The sequence below is a fragment of the Lissotriton vulgaris genome, chromosome 8 (genome assembly GCF_964263255.1).
Source record: "Lissotriton vulgaris chromosome 8, aLisVul1.2, whole genome shotgun sequence".
NCBI classification, from domain to species: domain Eukaryota; kingdom Metazoa; phylum Chordata; class Amphibia; order Caudata; family Salamandridae; genus Lissotriton; species Lissotriton vulgaris.
Genome location: NC_141696.1, coordinates 1,008,169,218 through 1,008,195,016, shown reverse-complemented (window position 1 = coordinate 1,008,195,016; position 25,799 = coordinate 1,008,169,218).

The window sequence follows — 25,799 nt, the reverse complement described above, 5'->3', positions numbered from 1 at the left end:
ACCAATGGGGAACATTCTGCTCGCAGTTTTACTTGACCCACTATCAACTCTAAAGCTCAACTCCCAAGAGGCAGATTTTAAGGATAACCTTAGTTGGGCAGCAGTTTGTAAAAATAGGTTTTGTTCATCTAGCTGTAGTAAGGTAACAGCCTGTCGGAAATTCCTTACAATAGAGGAATAAGCATTAAAGGAACCCAACAGCTCACTTCTTATTAAATATCTCAAGCTACCAGGCGCTCCTCCAGCAATATTGAAAACCCAACGTACCACACTAGCAGCTGCCTGGGCCCGAGAGCTGCGCAGACCAAATTCTCGTCTTAACGAAGACGTAGAATTTGCAGTATTTACAGAAGCTAAGTTACGTAATATTTTTCCTTCGGTAGAATCTAAAAATTTCCAACATACCATATCCACTATTTCTAGTCCATAGATTAGGGATGCGGGGATTTTTGCTCTGTAGATCTCGAGCAGTGTGGAGAAATGCCTTCTACCTGTTGATTTGTAAAAGGAAATAAGGCTCTTCCCTTGAACAAGGGCTTTTCTGCTATTGTTCTCAATGTGGGTTTTTTCGCTTAAATTGCTCATGACAATCTTTCCAAGAAAGGGATATGATTTCACTACTTCTAACCTTTCACCCCCTATGAACCAATAATAATTTCCATATTTGGGTTTTCTCCTTCCATGGAAGCACATAATTTTACTCTTTGAAATATTTATTTTCAAGAAGTGTGCCTCAGCATAGGAGGACAGAGCTTGTAAACGGTCATTCAAACCTTTTGGGGTGAGGTCCAGCATTAAAATGTCATCAGCGTACATTAAGCACGCTATTGGAGTTCTCCCCAAAATAGGTGCAATTCCGTTACTAGATGATAATATAGCCTTAGGGAGGTCAGCAATATATAGGGAGAACAACAGGGGAGCCAATAGGCAGCCCTGTTTTAGTCCATTATTAGTGGGTATAACCCGGGACAGTCCTCTCTCACCACCCATTAGAACTCTACACCAAGTGTCTGTGTGTAGTGCAATGACTAACTTCAATAGACTAGGGGGCATCTCTAGTTTAGTTACCTTACTCCACAGCAAGGATCTATCTACCTTATCAAAAGCCATAGAGAAGTCAATAAAGGCCCCATATACACCCCCTCTACGAACTGTAACATATTTTTCCACCAGGATTTGAAGGGCAGTAAGATTGTCCAGGGTACCATGTTGTTTCCTAAAGCCAGTTTGTTCTAGCGGAAGTATTGCAGACGCTGATACCCAGTCATTTAAAGAGTTCAATAAACATTTAGCAAAAACTTTGCCTATGGCATCTAAGAGGGCTATTTGTCTATAGTTTTGGGGTAAGTTTCTAGCCCCCTTTTTATAGAGAGGGATTAATAAACTACCCTTCCAGGAATACGGGACAGTGCCATTAATAAAGCAAGTTTTGAAGACTGGGTATAAAATTTTCCCACACAGCATACTGTATGATTTTAACACTGAAATCGGAATTTCATCTGGGCCTAATGCTCCAGAAGTGCGTAAAGCTTTTATTGCAGCAACTATTTCCAGTTCAGAAGGAGGATCATATGGAAATGAATCCTCCTGCAGCTTACCAGGGCCAAACTTCTCACCATTACTGCTATATAGTTGCTGTATAAAATCAACCCATGTCTGCTCGTTAATAGATATCGGAGAGGGTCTAGATCTTACCCCACATCCTTCTCCAATTAATGACCAAAAGGTCTTGGCCTGCCCACATTTAGATGCCTCGCGAAGTTTGATCCAGAGGGCATCTTCTTTCTCCTGTTTTAATCTCGCCTTTATCCTTTTTCTCCTTCTTTTCAAAAGGGATATTCTTCTACTACGTTCAGGTATAAAGGAAAGATACTGGGCCCTAACTAGTTTATTTATTTCTGTATTTAAACGACGTAGATCAAAAGGGATTTTAGGAATTGTCTTTCCAAGTGGAGGCTTTTGAACTTTAGATTTTAAAGTATGTAAAAGCGATGCAAAACAGAGTAGTTCTCTACCTTCCCAATGGATTAAGTTCTTTGCTGTGTGTTCTAGTATATTGGACAAACTTCTAATAGACCCTGAATTCCAATAACATTTCCTTTTTTTATTATTAAGGTTAAGTAAAATGAGCGGAACTATCCGAAGGAAGCCTTCCATTGATTATGATACAGTCTGCTTCTGAGAGACTCTCCAAGATTAATTTCCCCCTTTTATTTGTTTTAATATTCTCCGGAAATATGGCTTTAGGTATCGTGAATGTCTCCTCTTTTACCTTATTCCTAAATAATTCCATGGCACTATTGGATATTTTACCATTTAGATCACCTAATAATAAAATATGAGGAGGGGAAATAGATTCCTGAAGATTTGAAATAAAAGAACAAATCCTCTTAATACCCGGATTATAGTTTATATCTGGAGGTAAGTAAGCATTAATTATTACCAGTGATTTCTGAGGAACATCTTTAGCAAAATTTATTAAGGTTATTGCCTGAAATACTTTATTTGAATCAATATAGTGGGTATAATTCCATTTAACTTTGTTTGTCAAAAGACAGGCTAACCCTCCCTTTGCTCGACCCCTCGTAGAGGGAGTAGCATTACTCTCTAATACATAATAATCTTTTACAGCCAGGAAATTCCCTACCAACCACGTTTCTTGCAAACAAATAATGTCAGCATTTAGAGAGTGCAAGTATGACAACTTTTCTGTGCTCTGGTTTAGACCAGCAGTGTTCCACAATATTATTTTTAAGTTATCGCTAAAATTCTGAATTCATTTTAGGTACAAAACCAGATTTATCTGATAAAACAGCGGGCAACCAGCTCCACTCCAAATCGGCATCCTTTACCCTAGTTTGTTTAATGGGTAGCGGATTATTTACTATCACCTGTCGCTCATTTTTTGATATCTGTATTTTTAACTCTTCGGTCACTGTAGAGGAACCATCTAGAGGACCAGATTTTTTACCCTGATAAGGTAACATTTTTTGGAATTTATAACTTTCTATTTTGACCGGAATAAAAGGATCAACATCGATTCCTCTTATTTGAAGTTCTTCCGCCCATTGTAGGACGTGATTTGTTACCAATTTTGAGTGAAATTTTACCCGTGATTTCATCCCATTTTCTAAATTTATTAATGTTATTATATCTAGATCTGCAGATTGAATCAATTTTAAGCTCTCTATTTCATGAAAGCAATTAACTAAAGCAGATCTATTTAAGATGAGGTCTGGGTCAAAAATAGGTATAAAATCAAGGAAGAGGGTATCCACATTTTTCCTAGTAGGTTGTGGTGCGAGATGGAGGTGGTGCTCGTCACGGTGCTAGCAGGTCATGGTGCAAGCAGCAGCGTCGTTGTTGCTGAAGCACTGTCGTCCACTGATGAGCAGGAGCCGATAGTGCTGCGTCGGTGGGCCAAGGCTGCGGTGTGGAATAAGGGCGGTGCTTCGTGTGACTTACGAGCGGTGCCTTCTAACCACGGTGCAAGCAGCAGCGTCGATTTTGGCGTGGAGTGGCAGCGTTGGGGATGCCACGGCGTCCTCGTGAAGCAAGGCGGTGTGGAGTATGGTGCCCACAGGTCTCATTGCGAGCAGTGGTTTGGTGGCGGCGTCAGCAGGCGGCGTCGGTGAGCCCAAGGTTGCGCCATTTCGGCGGTGCTCTCTGCGGTGCCAAGGCAGCGGCGTGAAGCAAGGCGGTGTGGAGGGTAGTGCACACAGGTCGTGGTGTAAGCAGCGGCTTGGTGGCGGCATCAACAAGTGTCGTCGGAGAGACCAAGGTTACGGAGCGGCGTTGCGGCGGTGCCCTCTATGGTGCCTTCAGGACACGTAGTCAGCAGCAGCATCGCAGACGTCGTCGAGTTGCTTTTCTTCTGATTCAGCACAAAATACACAGTCCCCAATGCTGCGGGCAGAAGAGCTTGAAGTCTTTGCAATTCCTAAGACTTCGTGAACAGGGGGCAAGCTCTACTTCAAACCCTTGGGGAGACTCGCAAATTAGAATGAAAGTCCAGTCCAGACCTTTTACTGCCCAAGACTGAAGCAGCCACTGCAGGTCAGCCCAGCAAAGAACACAGCAAAGTGGTAGTTAATACTCACAGCTTCTCCAGCTCTTCTTCTTGGCAGTCTACTTGATCAAGATGGGTTCTAAAGTTCAGGTGTATGGGACCCAGTATTTATGTCCAAAAATCCTTTGATCGTTCAGGCAGAGGGTGTCTGTGCCCGGCCAGAACCAGTTGGGCCTTCTCTGGTGTGAATTCCTGGCAGGAGGTGGAGACGGCATTTGTCAGAGGCAGACCAGGCCCTTTGAGGTGCAAGGAAATCTCCCACTTCCTCCTTCATAGCCCAGGTCTATTTAGCCCTTTTCTGACCCACCTAGACTATCTGGAGACCCTCTGTCCCCCTAGCCTTCTGTCATCCAAAACCCAGACAGGCAATCTACATTCCAGCAGAGGCACATGGGATGACTGAGCAAGAAAATACCCACTTTCTAAAAGTGGTGTTTTCAACCGCAGAAGGTAAAAACCACCTTCACTAAAAGATGCATCTTTAGATTTTGATTTCAGGCATACTACATTTTCTTTTCTTGTCAAATTCCCTGGGCCAGTTATGTTTATAAGATTTTATAGACAACCTTCCCATTCTATCCTGTGGGGTACTGGCTGCCTTGCAATAGTGAAAAACGAAATTGGCTGTAATTCACTATTAGGACATGCCACACACACCAGGGCATGTCCTACCTTTCACATACATTGCACCCCGCCCACAGGGGTACCTTGGGCGTCCCTGAGGGATGTCTGATATGTGAAAAAAAAGGAAAGGTTGGGACCGGCCAGTGTGTGCACTAGCTTAGTCGACATGGCAGTTACAAACTGCACGCAGACTCTGCAATGGCAGGTCTGAGTTACCATTTTCAGGGCTACTCACGGGGTAGCACAACCAGTGCTGCAGTCCCTCGGGTAGCATTTGATTCACTCGCCTTGGCTTACGCAGTGCATTCTGTTGTGGCATAGGAGTTTGTGGCATTTGCATTTGCTGTGATACATTAAAATTTTGCATTTTTTGTCCTTACATCTGCTGAGCCTGTCCCATGTGATTCCCTTGAGACTGTGCAAAATCCACATTCTGCATCTGTTTTCCTATATTATTCAAAACAGACTTACACTCTCATCTCCAATGGCCATGCTTTCTGCAAACATGACCTGGATTTGTCTTTTTCAAATGTGACACCTCAATACCCGTTCTAGGATGCATAAGATTACCATGATCTCTAGCATTCAATGGGAAATTCTGCTGTTGAAAACCATTAACACCCTGCATCATCCGAACCTGATTATAACCTCTCTGTACCTGTACTGTGTTCTCGAAATCCATCTGATTTTGACCATTCTGCATCACTTTTATCTATGCAATCATGAATTCCTTGGGGTTTCTTGTGTCTCATGTCAAAATTGTCTGCACAATATTTAGCAAACCACAAAATGTAATCCACTGACTTACTCTACCAACAAAGTATCTGCTTAAGGATCATGTTAGAAATCTCAGGTCCCAAACCCATAACAAATCTGTAAACAAACGGCCCCATATCTCTCTCTGCAATAGAGTCTGATCCACAATACTAGTTGAAAACCTGTACCAACCTTTCATAAAAGACATGTACTGATTCTTTAAGCTCTTTGGTCATCCTGTCATTCTGCAACCAATCAATTTCTTTCGGGGAAATGTTTGTCTTCAGGTAGCTTATTACCTGCTGGTATTTCCTCATTACTTGTGGAGATGGTGCACTTGTTTGAGAATGCCTTTCTGGTTCTCCCTCTGGACAATCCACAGCAATCATACATTCGGCTGACAAATCTGCAGGTACCACAATTTCAAATAGAGTATTCAAATCAATCCACAAAACCTTTGTGATTTTGGGCCAGATGTTTGACAGTTTTTAGCTTGTGCAAACGGCTCGTCGACCCGTTTGCGCATGCTAAAAACCATGGGCCCATGTGCAAACAATATTTTGCGACTTGCAAAATACTGTTTTATGACTCGGTATTTGGAAGGGGCATTCCCTTTCAAATAGCGACTCCATAGACATGTATGAATGTTTTGCAACCGCAATTGCGGTCACAAAACACTCGCAAATTATGACCTACTTCAAGTAGGCGGTAATGCATTCACAAATGGGAAGGGGTCTCCAAGGGAACCCTTACCCTTTGCAAATGCATGCAACATTATTTGTAAGGGCAGGTTTTCATTTTAAGTTTTTTTAAATGCATCCCGTTTTCCTTTAAGGAAAGCAGGCTGCATTAAAAAAAAAGCTGCTTTATTTAAAAGCAGTCCCAAACATGGTGGTCTGCTTAGCCCAGCAAGCCACCATCCCTGGGAGGGCTAGCCATTTCAAATTGAGGTGTAAAATGCGTGTGGCTCATTAATATTCATGAGCCTCACATTTTGCGATGTAATTGGGAATTGCAAACACTGACCAAGACACTGTTGTACATGCTGAATAGCGAGTCGCTATTTGGCAGGTCGTACATCTGGCCCCTTGTCTATACCTTTCCACAGTTTTTTCTCTCATTTTAGGGAAATCATTTGTAAATGACAAGATATCTTGTCTATTCCAAGGTACATGGACATAACCTCCTCCAGGTACTTCTCTCATGGGAAGCATTTTCACGTACCCTACACTGCCACCAAAAATGTCAGGTGGTGACTGTACTCAAACTCACTTGGTTTCCGTCTTTTTCACACAACGGCCTTCCCACTTTTCTCTATCTTCCCATTTTCTGATTAATGTCATTAGCTCTTTTATCTATATTTTACTTCCTGATGCTTTCATGGTCTCAACGTCTTTGTCAGTAAACTCCATAATGTCAAAGTCAAATGCAAGATGCTTGCAAAATTTTTGAATTTCTAATATCTATACCATCTGTCAATTCTAGCAATTTGTCATAGGTCACATTTGCTTGTCTTGCAACATTTTTCAGAAAAACAATAGTTCCTCCTCTTCATATGCCTCTCATCTTAAAGTGCATAGTGTTCCTCAAATCATTTGTTCTAAATCAACTTGTAGTCAACTCACATCCATGAATGGTTTATTTATATGAACTGTATTTTGAACTGGATTTGGACCTGCAACCACATCTGACATGTGGGCTGAACTAGAAACTGAGGGTTGAGATGGGACTGAATCTATGGCTGAAACTTGAACTGAAGCTGCAATTACTGCTGAATTCTGATCATTCGGAGTATTGTATCTTTTAAGCCATTCATCAAATTCTTGACGAGTGAACCTTGATTGTTCTCCTGTATGATTTCAATTTAAATTTTGATTAGTAAAATGTGTACTCATTCGAGGTTGCACATTTAGTACAGATGAATCTGAAACACCAATCAACACAGTCATATCAGAAGCATAATGATTCATTTCAGGAGATCCACTCTTCTTGTAACAATTAAAAGATTGAAACCTCTGTACCATTCTTTGCATCACGTCAGCATGTGTCTGATTAGGGACAACATTCACAGCAGCAGCATTATTGGCTTGCATCAGAACCATGGGTGTGTGAATCCGTGATTTTACTATCATATCCAAAGAACTCCCATGTACTGTATTTATTCCAGTAGGTACAGCCACATTAAGAATTTGCTTTGCCTGTAACACAATCTTGTAAAGGGGTACAACAGGTCCAATAGTAATGGGAACAGTCAAAGCATCTGGAGCAATTGAATCAATCAAATTTATGGGAACAGTTACTTCTCCCCTTCCACTCACAGGAGAAATAGGCTTCTGCTCCTTTGGTACTTCAGGCATCAAGGGAGGATTAGGTCCATCAGGTGTACTCATTTGTATCAGGTTTCTATTCAGTGACTCATTATAAGGTGGTGGACAATTTAGTAATAAATCATTCAAAAGTTTGTCATCTATGTTGCTCTCTTCTCCCTCTTTCCCTGTATCAGTTTTGTCTGACTTTAAATGCTTCTTTTCTCCTTTCTCTTGCCCCTTGCTCCTCCCTCAACCTCTAAAACCAGATAAAATTGTGTTTCCTGTATTGTATCTGCTCTCCACATTTTCAGCTGAGTATCCCATTTTATTTATTGTAAATGTAAATGTAAATGTAAATGTAAATGTATTGGCATTTATATAGCGCACTACTTACCCGTAGGGTCCCAAGGCGCTTCGACCGCTGCGAAACCCTTCCTGGCTTCCCTGAGAGATGGTCCCTTAATGGGTATCTCCAGGGTGAGACTAGGCATCCCCGGCGGTCTGGTGGGGCCGTTAGTGAAGATGAGGCAAGCTAATGCCCAGAGTTGCCGAGTGTGATCGCTGATCAGAGTGGGCACCGAGGCGAGAGAATTATCGAGTCCGCTGACCCTGGTCCAGAAACCTGCCGCGCCGGGAATCGAACCCTGGTCCCGGGCCGTCCTCTGCTCTCGGGTCTGCCGCCTCTAACCAGTGAGCCACACTACTTCACTCCCCTTTATTGATTTAACTGTATATATCAGCTACCCAAAAAGGGTTTCCAGGTGCTATCAAAAAATAGCAGAGAATAGAGAGAAGCCTACTGGTTAAAAAGCCAGGTTTTGAGTGACTTTCGGAACAGTATGAGGTTAGACTGAGTGCGGAGAGATGGGGGGAGAGTATTCCACAGTACAGGGCCTAAACACGAGAAAGAGCAGCCACCCGTGCGGGATAATCTGACCTTGGGCACCTGGAATTTGGCCTGTGTGGAATACCGAAGGGTACGAGAGGGTACGTTGGGACGGGCCAAGTTTTGCAAGTAAAGGGGGGGCTCTGTCGTGCTTCATTCGAAACATGCAAATCAGGGCTTTAAATTTGACCTGGTTTCGACCGTAAGCCAATGGAGGTTCCCCAGCAAACTGGATATCGAGGCAGTTCTGGAGGCCTGACAAAGTAATCTGACAGCGGAGTTGTGCACTCAGCGCAACTTGCGTATTACATTATTATTTGCTCCCAGGTAGAGGATGTTGCCATAATCCAGCCTAGATGTTACGAGGCCTGGACTACGGTTCTCTGGCTAGAGCTAGGTAACATCCACACAACATTCCTCAACCATTTCAGAATGGTGAAACATGTCGCAGTAACCGCAATGGCTTGCTGACGCATAGATAATGATTTGTGGATGATAAAGCCAAGGTTACGAACATGATTGGAAGGTTGCAGGAAAAGCACACATTTCTGTAGGCCAGTGTTGAGGACCCCAGAGACTTTTGTCTTTGCCCAGAACCAGGACCTTAGTTATTTCACCATTGAGCTTTAGGAGGTTAGCGTGCATCCATGACCCCAATTTGCTGAGCCCCGTCCTAAGAGCTGAAAGCTCTGTGGTATTTCCAGCTGGAGAGAAAAAATCTGGGTGTCGTCAGCATAAGAGAAGAGCGACAACCCAGGCTCTTCAACAATTGCTGTCAGAGGTCTAACATAAATGTTAAATAGCAGAGGCCTGAGGATAGACCCCTGTGGGACTCCATAAGATGAAGAATAGATCTTAGAATTGGCTGAGGAAGAGGTACGATTTCTGAGAAAGGAAAATAGCCAGCTCAAAGCAGAGCCAGTGACCCCTATAGATTATAGGGCCTTTATAAGTACGGCGTGGGCTACCGTATCAAAGGCCTCGCTTAAATCTAATAGCACAAGAGCCATTTTGTCACCTGCATCTAAATTCTGTTGCGAAAAAGAAAAACAAGGGAGACCCTACTCACAACGGAACCAGGGTAACGTGTATATCCAACGAACAATGGTTCCTGTGGCATAACAACTTGTACAATTTATATTTAGTACAACAGCTCAATGGCGTTTTTTAATTATCATAGAAAAAGGGGCTTCGCAAAGAAAAAGGCACACTCATACCAGATTCTGAAAAATGCTTTTGTAATTTACATAAGGTAGTTATAACAACGACATATATACAAACACAGAAGTGCAATGTGTCCCCAGTGATATTGTGAGCGAAAACAACAACCACATAGACAAGAGGGGCCCGATTCACAGAATGAACTTACTACTTTTGGCATTCACAGAATGCACTTACTACTTTTGGTATTCACAGAATGAACTTACTCATTTCGGTATTCACAGAAGTTAGGACTACTAACTTTAGGACTCCTAAATGCCTTCTGTGAATACCGAAAGTCTTAAAATTAGGATTTTTCTCTATTTAGTAGTAGTAAAGTTAGGACTCCTAACTTTAGGATCCCTAAATGCCTTCTGTGAATACCGAAAGTCTTAAAATTAGGATTTTTCTCTATTTAGTAGTAGTAAAGTTAGGACTCCTAACTTTAGGATCCCTAAATGCCTTCTGTGAATACCGAAAGTCTTAAAATTAGGATTTTTCTCTATTTAGTAGTAGTAAAGTTAGGACTACTAACTTTAGGATGTCTAAATGCCTTCTGTGAATACCGGAAGTCTTAAAATTACGATTTTTCTCAATTTAGTAGTAGTAAAGTTAGTAGTCCTAACTTTACTACTACTAAATAGAGAAAAATCCTAATTTTCAGACTTTCGGTATTCACAGAAGGCATTTAGGCATCCTAAAGATGGTAGTCCTAACTTTACTACTACTACATTAAGAAAAATCCTAATTTTAAGACTTTCGGTATTCACAGAAGGCATTTAGGAGTCCTAAAGTTAGTAGTCCTAACTTCTGTGAATACCGAAATGAGTAAGTTCATTCTGTGAATACCAAAAGTAGTAAGTGCATTCTGTGAATGCCAAAAGTAGTAAGTTCATTCTGTGAATCGGGCCCTAGGTGAGCTGTACAATTTTTCGACTATGAATATTTACAAGAGGGAAATGACCAAACGCAACAATAAATCAATTTGTCATCAGTGACTATCTACAATCATAGAGCACTGTGTTTTAAGGGTTCATTCCCTATGGCGTCGACGGCGTTTCGACCTATTAGATGAAGGTCTCGTCAGGACTAGACAGTGAGGGACATCTCGTGGTGTCTTTTATTACAACCCATGCGTGATAAAGTAATACTAGAAACAACTTACAGTGAACCCAGCCGGGCACACTGTCATGGAGTCGTGTGGTAGTCCTATATGAGGGCTTATGGTCAGTGCCGATGTAACAGGGAGATACCTGTTTCGAAGGATAAACCGCTCGGTAGCGTTTTCCCGGCTCGGTAGCGTTTTCCCGGTCGTCTGTAGAATGACAGATTCTGTCATTCTACAGACGACCGGGAAAACGCTACCAGCGGTTTATCCTTCGAAACAGGTATCTCCCTGTTACATCGGCACTGACCATAAGCCCTCATATAGGACTACCACACGACTCCATGACAGTGTGCCCGGCTGGGTTTACTGTAAGTTGTTTCTAGTATTACTTTATCACGCATGGGTTGTAATAAAAGACACCACGAGATGTCCCTCACTGTCTAGTCCTGACGAGACCTTCATCTAATAGGTCGAAACGCCGTCGACGCCATAGGGAATGAACCCTTAAAACACAGTGCTCTATGATTGTAGATAGTCACTGATGACAAATTGATTTATTGTTGCATTTGGTCATTTCCCTCTTGTAAATATTCATAGTCGAAAAATTGTACAGCTCACCTATTGTCTATGTGGTTGTTGTTTTCGCTCACAATATCACTGGGGACACATTGCACTTCTTTGTTTGTATATATGTCGTTATAACTACCTTATGTAAATTACAAAAGCATTTTTCAGAATCTGGTATGAGTGTGCCTTTTTCTTTGCCAAGCCCCTTTTTCTATGATAATTAAAAAACGCCATTGAGCTGTTGTACTAAATATAAATTGTACAAGTTGTTATGCCACAGGAACCATTGTTCGTTGGATATCTAAATTCTGTTGCGACATTTCTATGACACCTAGGAGTGTGGTCTCAGTTGAGTAGCCGGTCTTAAAACCAGACTGAGATGGATGAAGAAGCCCAAAAGTTTCAGTGAACTTGGACAGTTGGCTATTGATATGCATCTCTAAAGTTTTTGAGAGATCGGGAAGCAGGGAGATTGGCCGATAGTTTGAAGGTATCGCAGGGTCAGAATTGGCTTTTTTCAGCAGTGGAATGACCATTGCATGCTTCCATTCTGAAGGAATGAAAGACTCTGTTAAGGATGCATTCAAAAGTTCCAAGATGTGTAAAAGTGATGGTTGTTCAAGCTGCTACAATACTGTAATGGGAAGGAGGTCACAAGGAGATCCAGATTTAATGCTACTACAGTGTTGTTTGAGTGTAATCCATACTAATAATTTAAAGAGACAGCCTAAACATTTTAGCCTAAACATCAAAAAGTACAGCACCAATCACAACACCCAATACAGCGTTGGAAAGGGCAGTTGCAGCAGAAGGACATAGGCTATGCAGACTCCCACCATATACATTTAAAAGGTAAAAGAACTGTGCCAGCAAAGTAGTCCCTTGTGGGCGTGTCTGCGTTGTGCTGTGGGCGTGTGCTGGTGGAGTGACAAACGCTGGGGGCGTGTGGTACGTTCCGCCCTTCATGCCATGTCTTTTATCTTGTGCTAATCCCACCCTGCTACCTTTAAATACCCCTGCACCCCATAATCATAACCCACCCTTACTCCTTAAAATACGCCAACACCCTTAAACACTAACCCATCTTAACCCTATAAATATACCCTGTACCCCAAAACCAAACTTATCACTAAACCCTAAAAATACCCCTGTACCCCAAAACCCAAACCTAGCCCAGAACCCTATAAATACCCCTGTACCTCAAAACCCAAACCTACCCCTAAACCCTAAAAACACCCCTGTACCCCAAAACCCAAACCTAGCCCTGAACCCTAAAAATACCCCTGTACCCCAAAACCCAAACCTACCTCTGAACCCTAAAAATACTCTTGTACCCCAAAACCCAAACCTAGCCCTGAACCCTAAAAATACCCCTGTACCCCAAAACCCAAACCTAGCCCTGTACCATAAAAATAACCCTGTACCCCAAAACCCAAACCTACCCCTGAACCCTAAAATACCTCTGTACCCCAAAACCCAAACCTAGCCCTGAACCCTAAAAATACCCATGAACCCCAAAACCCAAACCTAGCCCTGAACCCTAAAAATATCCTTGTACCCCAAAACCCAAACCTACCGCTAAACCCTAAAATACTCCTATACCCCAAAACCCAAACCTAGCCCTTAACCCTAAAAATACCCCTGTACCCAAAACCCATACCTATCCCTAAAACTACCCCTGTACCCCATAACCAAAAACTATATCTGAACCCTTAAAATACCCAAACACCCCAAAACATATACCTCAGTACCCCAAAACATATACCCCTATACCCATACTTACCTTATCCAAACATTTTTAAAAAAACATGCTTTTACCATTCATGCTTTTACAACGAATTTCGTTGTAAATGTATGTGTTGTAAAAGCATATAAAATGTAATGCCATGCGTTATAATGGCATTGCGGATTCATGGAACTTTTGTAATGAAAGTATGCAGAGTGATGGTATTCGGAAAGAAAGTTGCGGAATAATGGGTGTTTACCCTCCCCTGGTAAGTACATTGGTGGCACGGCGGCCCACATCTCCAGCAACATACTCGTATTTTTTCACCACCGATTTGAAAAATGCACAGGTCTCTCTCATTGATGGCCAGCACCGACATACACTTTTAGACACACCTCCTGCCACAAGTTCTAGAATTGCGAACTTTAGAGCTGGGGAGCTACATTCGAATCTCGGCATCAGCTCAACATCCTGTGATTCCAGGCAAATCGCTTTGTCTCCCCGTGCCTACCACAAATGAATGTGTTCTTCTGTAATGTAAATTGTGCTCATGCCATGTGGTCGAGTTTGCGCTATATAATATTGCAAGGAAAAATAAAGTAGGGAAACTCGAGTTCACACACTACTGAACACGCACTCTTAAGTGCATCAGCAGTGCACTGTGAATCGGAGCGTTTCACAGGCCTGTCACAGATAAGAAATGCTATCAAAACGAAATCCTACAAAACAATATACTACTGACCGGCAGCATTTCATACCCGGACAACTTTGGGAAGGGCTGCTAGTTATATCTAAAAGTGTCCAGGTTTCCAATTTATTCATGGGGTCGGTGACATGTGCATCTCTGCAATCGGACAAAGAGCCACATTGAATGTGAGTAGAAGTAGATAGTAGTTAGACTACTATCTAGAACCACCTCTGAGGCGGAAGCCGGAGGCCGAGTGAATTTTAAAGTGTGCATTTTGTTTTACTTTGCGGCATATCAGTATTATTGTTTGACATTTCCTCTTCTTAATCAGCCTGATCCCTGCTTAGATGGCAGCCCACAGCGCAGCAGATTACGTGCTAGCGCTGGGGAGAAATTGACCGCGCCCGCCATACTGGGTGAGGAAAGGGTGCCGGTCGAGTTGCTGGCCACATCCCGCCCTCCAAAGGTATTTAAAACCCCCTCGTGCACAAGCGCGCTGACTACTATCTAGAACCAACTCTGAGGCGGAAGCCGGAGGCCGAGTGAATTTTAAAGTGTGCATTTTGTTTTACTTTGCGGCGTATCATTATTATTGTTTGACATTTCCTCTTCTTAATCAGCCTGATCCCTGCTTAGAAGGCAGCCCACAGAGCAGCAGATTACGTGCTAGCGATGGGGAGAAATTGACCACGCCCGCCATACTGGGTGAGGAAAGGGTGCTGGTCGAGTTGCTGGCCACATCCCGCCCTCCAAAGGTATTTAAAACCTCCTTGTGCACAAGCGCGCTGACTACTATCTAGAACCACCTCTGAGGCGGAAGCCGGAGGCCGAGTGAATTTTAAAGTGTGCATTTTGTTTTACTTTGCGGCGTATCATTATTATTGTTTGACATTTCCTCTTCTTAATCAGCCTGATCCCTGCTTAGACGGCAGCCCACAGCGCAGCAGATTACGTGCTAGCGCTGGGGAGAAAATGACCACGCCCACCATACTGGGTGAGGAAAGGGTGCCGGTCGAGTTGCTGGCCACATCCCACCCTCCTCCATAATGGACTTAAGGACGACGTCATCTCGTAGGCGCAACGGGCGGGCGCAGCGGGCGCGCCGGCGGCGCGCCAAAGGCAAGCCCGTCTGCGCTCGTCCGCGCCGAGACCGGGCCGCAGGCTACGACCCCTGGTCCAAATGGGACACCACCCGCGTACATCTGCTACTCAAGTAACGATCTGTTACAACTAAGGTCAGTCCCTTGTAACACCTGTCCACGATACCATCCTGAGCACATCCCTCAAACAGCTATCTCCGAATGCCCTAACTGTGCTTCCTATCTACCATTCACGAACAGTAACACGCGTGCCCAGCCTACCCTTAAACATAATATCAAAAACATAATTATCGCACTCATTAACGCCAGATCGCTGGCCAAGCACAGACAGGAAATTCATGATCTTATTCTTGACAATAATATAGATGTGTTATTTATTACTGAAACCTGGACGGATGCGGAATCAGATCCAGATCTGGTGATCGCTACACCACAGGGATACACGGCACAGCGACACGATAGACAGGGAAAGAAAGGAGGAGGATTAGCAGTTATCTTTCGAAATAGCTTCTCAGCTAGAATATTCCCGATTCTGTCTAAATTCTGTGAAGCGTTCCAATTTGCCATTAGGGTGACACCCTCATACACACAACAAACAATGGAAGGAGGGTCTAAGGGTGAGTTTACCGACCAACCAGGTACATGCCCCAAAACACAATATTTTCACAACAAATAATACCTGGGGGTCAAAAATAGTTAGTCAAACAGAGTGGATCACAACACCAATACTACACAAAAGACACCAGTGAGGACATCATCCATGTTAGTGAATGCAGGCCAAGTAGAGGCTCAAGAGCATATGGAGAAATAGTTCCCATCAGAAGCCACACTGTACCGCCCTCTTTCTCATCATTTGGGTTCTCCTTACCCAGGAGACAGAACGGCCGGTCAGATGTTACTGTGACCGATAGATGTGGTAAGGGGTGGTGTATTATGTACAAAAATTGAAGTGGCTACTGAAAAAGCAGTGTTAAGGTGGTAGGGGTGAAAGAGTGAGGGAAATAGAATAAAATTAGGTGAATCAGGTGGACAAACAAAATTTATTAGTGTCTCCCAATCCCTAAAGTTTAAAAAGCAAGTGTAAGTGCGGGTTTTAAATAATCACCGTACTTAATAGTGGTCAACATGTTTCTGCATTATATCGAACATAGTTTCAAATGCATTCTTCAGGACCTTATATAAAAACACTGCTGCTTATAGTAATGAGAAATTAAGAACAATATCACCTGAGCTTCAGGTACGTACTCAACCGTATACTGTTGCATCGCACGGTATTAGATCCACACAGAGAGACAAACAAACAAATAAAGAACATGAAGATGTCATATTCCCATGGATTATATACTGTAATGAGTACACATTCACATGTATAAGGACAAACATTCTGATTTGCAGACTCACCCATATATGATGGTTGAGAGGCTTCCCCCCACCTGGCTGCAGCGCAGGTATGAGGAGCACCGCTCTAAAAACAATTCACAAGTAACTTTTAGAGCTGAAAATTAGAATTAAAAGTGAATTCACAGGGAGGCAGTTTACTCAATTATTCCTTCAGAATCTACGTTGGTATGGTGCGGGTCACCCCGCCTGCACAATACTCCATAGGTCCGACAAGGACGCGGACAATAGTCCGTTGATCGTGTTGTAGATATGAGGCCAGACTAAGTTGAAAGAAATGGCGTCATAATGAAAAGCGGAATCGCTTTAAGAGCTGCGCTTTTCAGCGTGCTTGTCCGCTGATCGAGTAGCCAAACTCGGGTGGAAGCATTGTCATCGACAATGGAAGCGCGATCGCTTTCAAGGCAGCGCGTTTGTATTGTCAATTATCAGCGCGATGTATATCAGGCTACCAGCGTGCGCATAGAAAGCGAGCGCTCGCTTACCTGTCCGTCGGTGTCTCCTGGCAGTCATCCGTACTGTCTGGGGGGGCACCGGCGCTCCTCAAAGGGAACTGTTTTGTACCTTCGCGTTCAGCATGGCAGGTTAGAAGTCACGTGATGTGATTAAATCACGTGATGTCGGGCATGCTGGGACATGTAGTCCCGAACGAAAGTTGACGAACAAAAATGCTGACAACAAGGCACATTAGTCTATGGGCAGGTTGCGCATACAAGCAAAGGCAATACATTAGATCAAGGAGCTCATGGTTCCAAGAATATTATCAGTAAGATAATGCCTACAATGGCAAAAAAACGTAATGATGTTATAGGGGTATTGAGAGGTAGATCAGAGAAACTAGCGAAAACCCGTGCAATTAGTTATATTGGGGCTCATAGTGTCGGTAAAATTACATTGATTAGAGGGACATCCAAGGTATTGGCTCATTGAGTCCCTCTTTGTCACTGTTCAGGCGGTAAACCCACTTTTGTTCAATTTTGAACAAGAAACGGCTGATGTCAGTACAGGAATCAGGTATTTGTGGTTGTTCCAGGACTGTCCAACAGAAATCATCAGGGCCATGTCCCTTCTCCAAAAAATGTGCGGTGAGACGAGTAGCCTGTTTTCGGCATCGCACTGTGCTTTTATGTTCTTGTATCCTTGTCCTGATCTTCCGGGTCGTCATGCCAACATATCGCAGAGGGCATGGGCACGTAATCAGATATATGAGATTACTGCTGTTGCAGTTTGTAAATCTGTTTTGTGTCCAAGGGCGGTTAGTCCCGATGTCGACCACGGTGGATTTACAGGTTTGGGGACAGACGGTGCAAGCCCCACAGGGGTGATGTCCAACGACAGGAGGTAAATCCCACAGCGTCCCCACTTGCCTTGGTTCTTTGTTGCGTGGGCGTGGGTGGACCAGCTGGTCTTTTAAATTTTGTCCTCTTTTAAAGGCAAAAATGGGTAAAGCGATGTCGTCATTGCCAGTCTTCAAGATCGACCAATGTTTCTTTATGATTTTCTGCACTTGATTCGAGCGACTGTTAAATGTGTTAACAAAAGCAATGCGGTTGGTCTTATCTTTTGGTGGGTGTATCTCTAATAGGGACTCCCTGTTATTGTTAGACGCCCTCTTTTTTGACTGGCGAATGATCCTTTTCGGATAGTTTTTTCACTCAGTTGGGTTTCCAGGTTCTTCGAGTGGATTTTGAAGGCTTCTTTGCTGGAGCAGTTTCTTTGTACCCTAAGAAATTGGCCAAAAGGCAAATTGTCCCTCAGGGCTCGCGGGTGGCAACTCTCGTACCTCAATAGTGCGTTTCTAGCCATCGGCTTCCGATAGAGCTCCGATTCAATACCATTATTGGTTGCATGTAACCTCAGATCAAGCAAAGCTAAAGATGTTCTGCTGTATTCGATGGTAAATTTGAGGTAAGCATTCTTACTATTCAACCAGCCATGAAATAGCACTAGGTCTTCTTCCGTGCCTCGCCACACCACCAGAATGTCATCAATATAACGTTTCCATATATTTAATGATGGTAGGTATGGGTTGGCGGACGTTAGGACTTCCTGCTGTTCAAAGTTATGGACGTAAAGATTCGCCAGGCTCGGCGCGAAAACACTGCCCATACTGGTCCCGGATGTTTGCAGGTGAATGGTGTCCTCAAAGCGAAAGTAGTTTTCTTTCATGGCAATTTCAGCCAAGTGCATAATGAAGCTCGTTGGCGTGATGGATTGGGGATTACTCTGTTCCAATAGAGCACCTACTACCTCCAGCGTTTCGGTTTGTGGGATTGACGAATATAAAGACTCTACGTCAAATGATACAAGGATATCAGTATCGATGTCGTATTGTATTGTAGGCAGTAGTCTTAGGACATCTTTCGTGTCCTGCAGGAACGTGGGCATAGCCTTGACCATTGGGTTTAAAAAATGATCAACAAAGGTTGATAGAGGTTCAAGGACCGAGCCAATACCCGAAATAATCGGCCTGCCGGGTGGCGGCCTCTGGGGTTTGTGCACTTTAGGAAGACAGTAAAAGTACGGAATTGTAGGATGTTTGGTGATTAGATACTGTCCTTCTTGTGGCGTTATCCAACCCTCAGTGGTTGCTTCCTCTACCAAATTGCTAATTTTGATTTGCAATCTCTCTGTTGGATCTTCTCTTAATGGGAGGTATGATTTCCGGTCACTCAATTGCCGAAGGCACTCATTTCGATATGTCTCAGTATCTAAGATGACTGTAGCACCACCTTTATCTGCAGGCTTGATAATGATCCTGTCATTAGATGATAGTGAACGTAGGGCAAGCTGTTCGTCCCTCGAGAGATTCATGAACGGTCTGGTCTCTGTTTCATAGAGATGTTTAATGTCATTCTCCACTGCCGCTTCGAAAGTCAAGACCTTTGGAGGTAAAACAGCGGCGGGTGGATTGAAAGTGGAAGGCTTTTTCAATCCCGTGTTTTTATCTTCAGGGACAGTGCTAATGTGTTCTGGTTTAGAAAAGTAGTAGTGCAGTCTTATTTTTCTAAATAGCTTAGCTAATTCGATTTGGGCTATAAAAGGATCCCCTTTCTGGGTTGCCACAAAACCCGAGCCTTTATTCAAAAGTCGCTCTTCAGTAGGAGAGAGTGTGTGTGAACTGAGGTTCATCCCAAGGCTGGCTGGTTGCTGGTCCCTGCAGTGTCCTGTGGGACTTTCTTCCCGCTGCGGCATCACGTGATTTAATCACATCACGTGACTTCTAACCTGCCATGCTGAACGCGAAGGTACAAAACAGTTCCCTTTGAGGAGCGCCGGTGCCCCCCCAGACAGTACGGATGACTGCCAGGAGACACCGACGGACAGGTAAGCGAGCGCTTGCTTTCTATGCGCACGCTGGTAGCCTGATATACATCGCGCTGATAATTGACAATACAAACGCGCTGCCTTGAAAGCGATCGCGCTTCCATTGTCGATGACAATGCTTCCACCCGAGTTTGGCTACTTGATCAGCGGACAAGCACGCTGAAAAGCGCAGCTCTTAAAGCGATTCCGCTTTTCATTATGACGCCATTTCTTTCAACTTAGTCTGGCCTCATATCTACAACACGATCAACGGACTATTGTCCGCGTCCTTGTCGGACCTATGGAGTATAGTGCAGGCGGGGTGACCCGCACCATACCAACGTAGATTCTGAAGGAATAATTGAGTAAACTGCCTCCCTGTGAATTCACTTTTAATTCTAATTTTCAGCTCTAAAAGTTACTTGTGAATTGTTTTTAGAGCGGTGCTCCTCATAACTGCGCTGCAGCCAGGTGGGGTGAAGCCTCTCAACCATCATATATGGGTGAGTCTGCAAATCGGAATGTTTGTCCTTATACATGTGAATGTGTACTCATTACAGTATATAATCCATGGGAACATGACATCTTCATGTTCTTTATTTGTTTGTTTGTCTCTCTGTGTGGATCTAATACCGTGCGATGCAACAGTATACGGTTGAGTACGTACCTGAAGCTCAGGTGATATTGTTCTTAATTTCTCATTACTATAAGCAGCAGTGTTTTTATATAAGGTCCTGAAGAATGCATTTGAAACTATGTTCGATATAATGCAGAAACATGTTGACCACTATTAAGTACGGTGATTATTTAAAACCCGCACTTACACTTGCTTTTTAAACTTTAGGGATTGGGAGACACTAATAAATTTTGTTTGTCCACCCGATTCACCTAATTTTATTCTATTTCCCTCACTCTTTCACCCCTACCACCTTAACACTGCTTTTTCAGTAGCCACTTCAATTTTTGTACATAATACACCACCCCTTACCACATCTATCGGTCACGGTAACATCTGACCGGCCGTTCTGTCTCCTGGGTAAGGAGAACCCAAATGATGAGAAAGAGGGCGGTACAGTGTGGCTTCTGATGGGAACTATTTCTCCATATGCTCTTGAGCCTCTACTTGGCCTGCATTCACTAACATGGATGATGTCCTCACTGGTGTATTTTGTGTAGTATTGGTGTTGTGATCCACTCTGTTTGACTAACTATTTTTGACCCCCAGGTATTATTTCTTGTGAAAAGACACCCTCATACAACCTTAGGGGAGTACTTATGTACAGACCGCCAGGTTCTCGCTCCGCATTTTTGGCTAACCTTAATTCACTTATTGAACCTCTGGTGACCAAGGACTCCTTTATGATACTGGGAGATCTGAATTTTCACTTAGAGAAGCAGGAGGATGCTGACTCCAAAACACTAAAGGGAGACTTGGAGAGTCTGGGGTTGGTTCAATTGGTGAACGCCCCGACACATGAGGCCGGCCACACACTGGACGGCATTTTCACCAATATACAAGGCATCACCGTCCAGGACATCCTACCATTAACCTGGTCCGATGACTTCGTCATTCTCTGCACCCTTCCCATCACAGATGTACCGCTAATTAAACAGGCCTATTTGAGTAACGAGCTGTTTAAGGTATGGAAGGACATAGACAACGAAGCTCTTAATGAGTTGCTGCTCAGGTCCCGCCCGACCATAACCACGGATCCAAACTTAGCCACCAAACAACTCTCAGACTGTATATGAAATGCGATGAAGCTAGTAGTTCCAGTGAAGACCATCTCCAGGAAAAGAAAGGCGCCCTCCGCCCCATGGTTCACAGAAGAACTCAGGAGACATAAGCAAGAATGTCGTAAGCAGGAAAGATACTGGCGCAGGTCCTACGACCAAGTCAGTAAAATACGCTACAAGGATACACAGCTTATCTATAAATAACTTATTATAGAGACCAAAAAGAAGTATTTTGCAGAGCAAATCAACTCTGCCAAAAACTTGAGCAAACATTTATTTGAAGTAGTGAAACAGCTGGCTGGGAAGTTCACAGACACCGCACCTACTCCATCGCAGGCTCTCTGTGACTCTTTAGCTAACATCTTCTTCACCAAAATTAACGACATTTATTCTGAGTTCGCGACTAACAATATAGCCTCCCCAATACTACAAATTAACTCTCCCACCTGCTCACTAGCCCAATTCAAAGCATTAGAGGAGGATCAAATTAGGGATATCATGGTGTCTATCAAAACAGGATCGGCTTTAGACCCATGTCCTCCCAGGGTCTATCTGCCGGTGATTGACACTATCAGCACAGCGATAACACAAGTCTGTAATATAATCCTTGGGTCCGGGACATACCCTGACATGCTAAAAAATACCCTATTAAAACCACTCCTCAAAAAACCTTCCTTAAATAAGGAGTTACTGAAGAACTACAGACCTATAGCCAGTTTGCCATTTGTAGCCAAAGTGCTCGAAAAGGCAATGAATACGCAGCTGGCAGACTACCTTGAGCAAATTAAACTGCTGGATGACACGCAGTTTGGGTTTCGAAAGCTCCACGGTACGGAGACGGCCCTCATTAAAGCTGCGGACGATATTAGAACAATTAAAGATCATGGAGGGACAGCCATCCTCATAATGCTGGACTTATCGGCGGCCTTCGACACGGTCAATCATTCCATTCTGATTGACCGTGTCATAGGCCTGGGCATCCGAGCTAGCGCTAGGAATCTGTTAACATCATTTCTGTCTAACAGAACACAGGCAGTTACGCTGGGAGCCTTTAAATCGCCGGAGCTTACCTTACCTTGTGGAGTGCCCCAAGGCTCATCGCTAAGTCCAACACTGTTTAACATATATGTGTTGGACTTGGCGAGAGTTATTAAAACCTACCAGATGAGCCTAACCTCCTATGCTGACGATACCCAGCTGGTGCTCGCTATCAACAATGATGGGGATCAGGTAGCAGCACGATTTCAAGAAGGTATGCTGGCTATTAAAGACTGGATGCAGGCTAACTGTTTAAGGTTGAACTCCGAGAAAACGGAGGTAGTCATTTTCGGGAAGATCGCCCCACCATGGTCCCCCAGGTGGTGGCCTCCATCTTTAGGAGCCTTACCATCCCCCTCCACCAGGGTCAGAAATCTGGGCATAGTTTTTGACGACAAGCTCAATTTTGTAGCACATGCCAATCAGACAGTGGCAAATGCTCACCACAAACTCAGAATCATCAGAAAAATCATTCCATTTCTTTTGGAGAGTGCGGGAAAAACAGTGGTCAGTACACTGGTGCTCTCAGCTCTCGATTATTGCAACGACCTATTTGCTAATGTACAATCCCAGGTAATCTCTAAGCTGCAAATTATCCAAAATGCGGCAGCAAGATTACTTTCTAAAACTTCAAAATTCAAATCAGTCAGTCAAGTAATCAAAAGTTACCACTGGCTTTCAATAAAAAATCGTATCAAATTCAAGACACTTTGTCTAACGTTCAAGGCTATTCACAACCAAGGCCCAAGGTTTCTGCAAGAACAGCTCTTCCCTTACTGCCCAGCAAGACAACTAAGATCAACGGCACTGCATCAACTAGTAGTACCACGCACCAGGAAGGTCACTTGGGGAGACAGGTGTTTCACTGTGTCTGCAGCTAGACTCTGGAACTCGCTCCCATTGACTATTCGTGCAGCTCATTCACTCCTCCAGTTTAGGAAACTGGTGAAGACATGGTTATTCCATCAGTAATTGAGCTCTCATGGCCGGGTTCCACACCCTCAGTGATCCTATGTAGTGCTCTTAGCGCCAAGACGCCCACGGGCAAACGTACGCGCTTTATAAAATGTATTAATAAATAAATAATAAATACATAAGTAGGCATATTAAGAGAGGGAGATTTGTTGCCAGCCAATGTGGAGTATATTATTTCCACAATATTTATAAAATTGGGCAAGGTCCTCACATTGCGTTTCATTCAGACTGGGGGGAGCCTGTGAGGTTGCAGAACCAGATAGTTCTTTGACCATCTTGAATAATGTTTTGGGGCAGTTTTTAACATCTGTAATGGTCGAAGAAACATAGTTTGCACACGCGGACCTACAGCGAGAATCATAAGCCCTTTAATAAGAAGATAGGCAGTTTTAGCTTCAGGCGCATAGGCCCTTCACCACCATCTTTCCATGTTCTTACATTTAGTTTCCTCACTTTTGAACTCTTCGGAGGCCCACGGGGCAGGGGGACGGTGATTATTTATCTTCCTAACAGAGATAGGAAGGCAAGTGGCCAAGGAAGACTGGATCCAGTTTTGGAAAGCCATGAGATCCAGAACAAAAATGTTTTAAAAAGTGGGGGCATTAATAGAGAGAAAATTAATTAAATAGGCAATATCCACATTTTTCCAATTCCTAGTAGGCTTTGTGACTCTGTTGCACGCCACGTGAGATAGATGTGAAACCGCAAACCCAAAACCCACAAAAAAATAATCAGTCCAGCACAGAGGAGTGGCTACAGGACATTGAAGATTGGATATGTTAGAAAAAATAGGGTCAAGCAGATGGCCAGCTTTGTGAGTGGGACCCGCGTTGTGGAGCAAAATGCTCATAGCAGCCAGGTCTGAAATAAAAGTATTACTAATAGTGCAGGCACGATCCTCAGATGTAGATTAAAGTCTCCCAGAATAGAGAAATTCGCCGCACTAAAAAGAAAGGGAATAACTAAATCTGGGAGGGTTGTGGCCCACGGGCCAGATGGCCCAGGGGGGCCATAAACCAATATCCCTGAAAAGGTGAAATGAGGGGTTAAATTAAATGTAAACACTGCTGCTTCAAAGCCAGGGATTACTAAACTTACAACTATACGTATTTTTGAAAATTATAGCAATCCCTCCACCTATTTTATCCTCTCTATCTTTCCTGACTATGGCGTAGTTAGATGGCAAGGCTCTGACTACATCTAGACCAGAGCTACTATTAAGCCATGTCTCAGTAAGGAAGATAGCATCTGGTTGTAAGTCAACTAAAATATCAAAAATGTCAGCCTGATGTTTTGAGAGGGAGCGTCAATTGATATTGAGAAAGGAAAAATTATTGGTAAGAGACGCTTATATTTCATGTTAGTCTGTGTTTGCAGATTAGTTAGAGTGTTGGATGATAAGACATTGTAAAATTGCAGCCTGGACATGAGACAGTGGTTCCCTTGATGTTTAATCGAGTACTATTTAGCTGTGGATTGGTACGGAGGTTCAATAGCTGATTAGAGGAGTACTTTATGGTGTCGCAGTTAAAAGGAACAGGGGTTAGGGTCCCGGCCAGGCGCAGATGGGCGCAAACAGGCTTGCCTTTAGCAGGACACCGGCGTGCCGCCCGATGTGCCTGCTGCATGCATCCACTGCACGCTTGTGCCATAGGCTCTTTTTGTCATGCCCTCCTTGGCAAACGACCGGAACAACTAGACCGTGCCTTTCTCCAAAATGCCGAAGGTGTGTAGCCCAACCTGGAAGGGAGTTGGAGATGAAAGAAATTGCCCTGAGACCTCCCTCCACTCAAATAGTCCGCTCTGCATATTGATCCATTGCTCTCCTATATTTCCCTTGGCATTTCTCTCTAGCTTTCTGTTGAGCAATATGCTCTCAGGTATTTAGAGCAAAGTAGATCTAACAGGATCTTTCATTTCATATATCCTTTTCCTTAAATTTTCTAAAATCCTCAAATTAAAGGACCCATATGAGGCAACTGTAAGTTCTCATCTTTCTCAGTAAGTGTATGCCAAAACTCGAGCACCAGACATGGATGTGATCCTTTGTCCATCATGATAATGATAATGTTTTATGGAGTACCCTCGGGTGGTACCTTACCTTCATTATGGCAATCTTTACTAATTTCTGCAATGACTGAAAAAAATTCCTTTTTATTCAATTCTGTATTCACAAACGCCTTCCTTAAATCCAGGAACTGCTATCCTCCCACAATTTACCTTTTCGGCAACCTCAACGATTGACCGCATGACTTTTATGACATAGTTAACCAATCCCAGCGTGGCTTTACACCAATCACTGGGCGTTTTTC